The 6,000-nt window shown below is 49.3% G+C and overlaps 1 protein-coding gene across 5 annotated transcripts in view; it reads left to right on the top strand.

Annotated features, from left to right (window-relative positions):
• The first annotated feature begins 243 nt into the window (after positions 1-243).
• The window catches only part of LOC146199394 (rho GTPase-activating protein 23-like), a 102,907-nt gene continuing 97,150 nt past the window's right edge, over positions 244-6,000 (top strand). For all 5 annotated transcript variants that reach the window (XM_084594848.1, XM_084594846.1, XM_084594844.1 and 2 more), the window contains exon 1: positions 244-531. The gene's annotated coding sequence lies outside the window, so the exon portion shown is untranslated. The remainder of the gene's footprint in view (positions 532-6,000) is intronic.

Below are 6,000 nucleotides of genomic sequence, written 5' to 3'. Positions count from 1 at the left end.
GCTTCAAGGAGTACCTCCACGACACGCTAAGCCACAAATCCCATCCACGGACAGGCTAAATAATTGATCTGATATTAAAAAAGTTTTTCTGTGCTAGGCGGCCGTTGCAGCCATGTAGGCTGGGTTGGGCCTTGCCGCTCTGTCAACAGCTTGCAAAGAGTGTCGCGACGCGGCGCCACCGCCGCACAATGTGGAGGTGCTGCTTGTCCTGTGTCTTGCCCTCCTCTCTGAGCTTCTAGCGCAGCGAAGTGCGGAAGGAAAGAGGCGAATCAAAAAGAAAGTGCGGTACTTTGTTTCTTTTTTCCTTTAACTGGCCGGCTTTTCTTTCACTCCTTCGACTACTCTCGCCTCCAGTGGTGCTAGGGTAAACATGGCGGATCCGAGCGATCGGGTTACTGCAGTTTGTAGATTTGTTGACCTTTAGGTTTGGTGGCCCACGGGAACCGCGGATCCTCGCCGTACTCGCTATGAAGGACCAACTTGGGATTACGCACATCAGCCATGCAACCCTTCGAGCACCTTGTACCAAAGGTAAGCCTCGCCATCGACGAACGAAACGGGAACAGCGCTCCTCCGTTGGGCTGGCTGACACATCGTGCGGAGGACAGGCGCGATCAATAGGAGACCGTCAATTTCGGTTTGTGCCTCGGCGATGATACGTGACAACATGCTTACTACCCGAGGTTTCTCCGGCAACAGCCGCCAGCCTGTCTCATTCTGCTAAAAAAAAAATAAAAATAAAATAAAGAACGCAGGGAGGTGAGGCGATCCGGGTCGTGCCCGTACGCGACGCGGTGCGTCGCAGCAGCCGCCGTCCAAGCGGGTCAACGTGATCGAATGAAACGGCCGCGGGCAAGCAGGTCCGTCGTGCAATTGCGTGGTGTTCAACGAGTGGTGTTTCAGTTTCGTTCGTCTACACCCGAGCTGCTCGATTATAATTGGGTCGGGGTGATCTGGCGTGTCCGAGGTGCCGGCGGCAGTGCAGAAGACCGTTCACGATCGGACGAAATGTCTCGCTCACGGAACACTCCCTGAACGCGGCGCGAATATGGGTACGCGACACGGCGGTCGCGTCGCCGTGCCTAAAAATTGTGCGCGCGCCGTTTAGTTATTTATTATTCACTCGAATCTCTCGGGGCTGGGCGTCGTTCCCCGCTCGACCGAGCGCTTTTGTCGGGACTTCATCCGCGGAGGGGAACCACGGGAACCCAAGGCATTTTCTCGCGTCGCCGTACCCGCGTGGGTACAACAGCGCACCGCGGACTGGTCCGAGACGACGTTTGAAGAGCAGAAACACGAAGAAAAAAAAAAAGATTTCGAAAGTAGATCAATACGCTCGTGCGAGCGCGCTGCTGTGCTGTCCCCCGCCGCCCCCCACCTAACAGCGAGAGCTTTACCGTAGGGCTCATTTCTTCGCTCGCGTTCTGCCTTGCTGGACGTCTTGTCATGATGGGGACACCGGCTTGCTGCAATGCTGGCAGGGGCACACAGGTTAACGGTGTTTTCGTTTTTGTTTTTTGTTTTTCTTTCGACGGCTCGCTTTTGTGCCTTCGCGTTGGGCCGGCTGCTTGGAAAGAATGCGTCGGTATCGTTTCGGACTGAAACGACCGGCCGCCGAACGACGGCGCATTTGTGAAAGGCAGGCGAAGCGAGGCCGCGTGGTCTGGTCTCGCGATGCGGCGCAAGTCTAAAATAAGTGGGGACGGAGGCAGACGACTTAGAAAGAAAGAAAAAAAAAAAAATGTGCGACGCGTTTTGTTTTTACACTTACCTGCCCCTGTTGGCGCGCTTGCTTTGCGTGTTCTTAGCGTGTTCCTTTCCTGCGGTTTTTTTTTTTTCTTTTTTTTTTTTTTTTTTTCAGCGAGCGTAACCTGATAACCGCGTGGTTTGCGCGCCAGAGAATTCTTGCCACGGCCCGTTCGTCTCTTCTTGCTGTTCCTATTCGACGCGCGCGCGTCCCGCTCGCAGGTCGTATTGTTGCTGTTACTGGCACCCCGAATAAGTCGACAGGAACGAAAACAGCGACAGCGGTTGTAAAATATAGCAGCAGCAGTCAGGGACCTTTTCCGTCCGCCTGCTCGACAGAATGCGTCGCGCCGCGCTCGAAGCGCAGCGGCTGGTTTAGGAATGCGCTCAGGAAGTCGAGCGAAGTGTCGGTTGTTGTACGCCTTCGTCCCGTTGTAGCTTTGGCCGGGCCCGCCCGAATGTAATCGCGCGATTTTGATTCTGCTGTACATACTCTCCAGTTGTCGGGTTCCCTGCTCTGTGGGTCTTCGGAAACACGACGACTGCTGGGGCTGTCAGTTTCGAAAGGCGGCGCGATGGTCCTTTGGAAGACGTCCGCCTGGAAGCGTAATCCATTACAGGCGACATTCCGCAGGCGGTAGTGTGCCATCGTCCCTGCTTCGCTGAACTGCCTTTGGCGACCGTCCACTTTTGTTGCATTCGTCTTAGCGCCGCTTTCTTTCGGCCTTTAGTATTTGCGCATCACTAAACTGAGTCCCTAAAGTGAACACGGACGGAAATTTTCTGGCGCGTTGTTACAGTTGCGATCTTTGTTGTCTTTATAGTGCACTAACGTTGATTGCAAGTGGGAAAAACTATTCATTCGTCGTTTCTTACTCAATACGCGGATGACTAGCATGCTGTTTTCGTGCGAAGTATACCGGCGAAAGGTCGGCTTCCGATTATAGCGCCTTGAACCAAGCCTATAGAGTAATTCTTGTGGTCTACCAGCGCGTGATCGCAAAGGTCCGTTAACTCATGTCCTTTGACAGGTTATCAGAGCTCAGGAAAGGCTATTTACTTATCTGTCAAACCGACAGAATAAGGCAATGGCTGAACAGAGCTTCTGTGTTCTAGAAAGTTGGCAAGAACATAGCCATCTTCTGTAAAGTGACTGATTAGTGTGTGACTACCCTTCACTTGGTACATTGTTCTTATACTGTCCCTTGTCAAGATGGCGCTTGAAAGGCTCGTGTTGGTTGAACCTTATACTACTGCGGGATCAACAGAATGGGTTTGAAGCATGCCGAAGCCTTCCCTCGAGATAACAATTCTCATACGTACGGCACACTTGATTGCTCCGAGCAAAAGTCGCAACTGAAGGCGAATCCAGCAACGTTTCTGATGCCGTCAAAGACTGGAACCACATACTACGCTCTCGTCGCAACGCAATGACAACACTGCACAACCTTGCACCCCCCCCCCCCCCCCCCCCCCCCCCCCCCTGTTTATTTTTTTATTATTTTTTTTTTCCTATAACGTTGCGAAAGCGAGTCGTCAGCGTTAAATAATACTTATCTTTACGAGCGGGAAATGTTAGTAAAGAGCTGGAGAGCGCACTTTAAACGCATTTCGGCAAGCCTGAGGGGTTTGCTTTGGGCTCCAGAGACTGCTCTCACGGCCAGCGAGCCCATAATGGGGCGCAAACTCGAGAGCAGCACCATTACGTGGCCGTAAAGGGCGACCTTTCTCGCACCTCCCGTTTTCGACGCGCGGTCGTAATGACCGTTCGCATTTTCTGCGCAGTTGCTTGCAAAAGCCAGAAAATGGCAGTGCGCTGGGGCTTGAAATCTAGCCCGCAGACGCAGTGTTCTACTTAGATTGTCCGATAGTTGCCATAACGCTGTGGGGACTACGTTCGAAGTTTTATTTTCGTGTCATAGTGGTAGAGTCAAGGGAACAGTGGATGTTTTGCGAAATTATTTCTGAAATGCACTTTTCTTTCTTAAGTTTCTTTCTTTCTTTTTACGAAGGTCTATGGGGTGTTAAAGCAGCATCTTGCGGTTTCAGGTTAGAATAAACTGGTGCGCGGAGAATTTAATTGGTTTGTGGGGTTTAACGTCCCAAAGCGACTCAGGCTATGAGAGGCGCCGTAGTGGAGGACTCCGGAAATTTCGACCATCTGGGGTTCTTTAACGTGCACTGACATCGCACGGCACACAGGCGCCTTGCTTTTCGCCTCCATCGAAACGCAGCCGCCGAGTCCGGGATTCGATCCCGCTTCCTTGGGCATAGTAATCGAGCGCCCTAACCACTGCGCCACCCCGGCGGGGCGGAGAATTTAATTCTTATTTATTTAAAGTGTACTGCTGTAATTGACCAGGCAGGTGGGCAATGTGAAACAAAATCACTCACAAGCAAGCAGCTGTTGATATTTTGTTGGGGAACATCACTCTGGCAGATAATCACTTTTCGGCTTCCTGAAATCGAAATGTTGTGGCCATGATTGGTGAAGATCAATCTAGAACTAAATATAGAATGGACAGACTGGTTTTCCCTCAGTCGTTCTCAATTAATCAATTACCTCTTTCGAGGTAAGGATAAAAATGTAGGTGATTCGCTTCACTCGTCACTTCGCAGGTCTGAATTACCTACAGAGGTTAACTATGCGTCGCAGAGTCCTGGCGAGAGTTTCGGTAATGTGTACACTTATCGCGATCAAATTCGTGCCGCGCGGCCGTCGAAATCGTGCACGGGCGCGAGCGAGTCCTCTTTCTAAGAACGTTCTTGTCCTTGGCGGTAGTATCGGAAAAAGAAAAAAAAAAAAAAAAGTCATCTGTAAACATGGGATACTATCGTATGCCGATGTGGAAGCCAAATATGATATTTCACGAGTTCCCGCGGTTTCGAAAACGCACGACTATTATGGTCATAGTATTGTGAGTTTCTTGCGTGAGTTTCTTGCTTCGAGTTTCGTTTGCCTTCTTCTTCGAGTGTAACGGTTTCATGCTGCGACAGAAACGAAACAGCTCGTACGCAATACCATCACACACTGGCCAAATATTGTTTGATTTATTTTCTCCGGGATACCTAAACGACGCGTCCTAGACGTCGAAAAAAAATTACAGAAAATTTTCTGATGTTACGACAGAATTTCTGTGCGGTTTTTGACGAGAAACCTGTTGTGACAATAGAACATTCTGTATTAACAACAAAAAATTTCTGTAGTTACAACAGAAAAGTACTACAGAACTACAGACAAAAGAAATATACTACAGAAAAACTACAGAACTACAGAAAAGTACTACAGTACTAAAGAAAAATCTGATGGTTACGACAGAACTACAGGATATTTTGTCGTATTTTTGACACAGTTCTGTAGTTTTTTTCGACAAATTTATATATAGGCGCTCCCAAGCCGTTCTTCGCTCATTTACTTCCTCCGCTCTGAGCCCCGAAGCTGTAATTTCCGCCAAAAGGAAATCCTATCAGAAAACTGAGGCACCTAGCAGCAGTGCGAATTCGGAATCGGGCAGCTAGACGCGTGCTTTTCTGGGCAGAAGTTCCAGAGCGGAATGGTCGACTTCCTGTCTAGATCAACTTTATTGGTTCAAGTTTCCGTTCGAATACGATTTTCTTAGTACCATTTTACGTGTTCCGAATACTTCGTCGCGGTGGCTTTCTCTCTCTCTCTCTCTCTCTCTTTTATTTATTTTTAACTCGAATACTTGCCATGTGACATAGAATGAGGCTATCTTTTAACTTAATGTAAGTCATGCAGTCTATTGTCTTCAAGAAACCGGAGCAAGCTCCTGCTCTTAAGTCCATTAGCCACAAGTGTAGGTCTTCCTACTTTGTAGCTGACAGTTCAACTTCTTGTAGTCATCTTATTCTTGACGGCTACATTCCTGGGCATGTCCATAAAAGGTGGCGAAGATCCACCTCGGCGGCTGGCCTTTGGCACTTGGGGCATGGGCTCGACACTGCATCTTCAGAGTAAGGGCCGCCTCACTAATCCTTTTAAGCGACACCTCCTCCATTCTCGTTAGGTTATGATGGAGGGGTTAAGTGCACGAGAGAATAAGAGCACGTGCACTTTTCCTCACAACAGATGCCAAGATTGGGAAAGCGGAGCGAGGATCAAATGGGAGGCTTGCGGGTGAGGCACTCGTGTTAGGGGCTTGGTGTGTGTCTGTTTTTTTTTTTTTTTTTTTTTTTTTTTTATGATCAGTGTTGTTAGCGTCTTCTTGTATCCAATGTATCTGAACGCGTTTT

This window comes from Amblyomma maculatum, chromosome 2 (assembly GCF_055883805.1).
Source record: "Amblyomma maculatum isolate TAMU_Amacu chromosome 2, ASM5588380v1, whole genome shotgun sequence".
Lineage (NCBI taxonomy): Eukaryota > Metazoa > Arthropoda > Arachnida > Ixodida > Ixodidae > Amblyomma > Amblyomma maculatum.
Note: the sequence above shows the minus strand (reverse complement) of the source record. Positions and strands in the feature narration are given on the sequence as shown.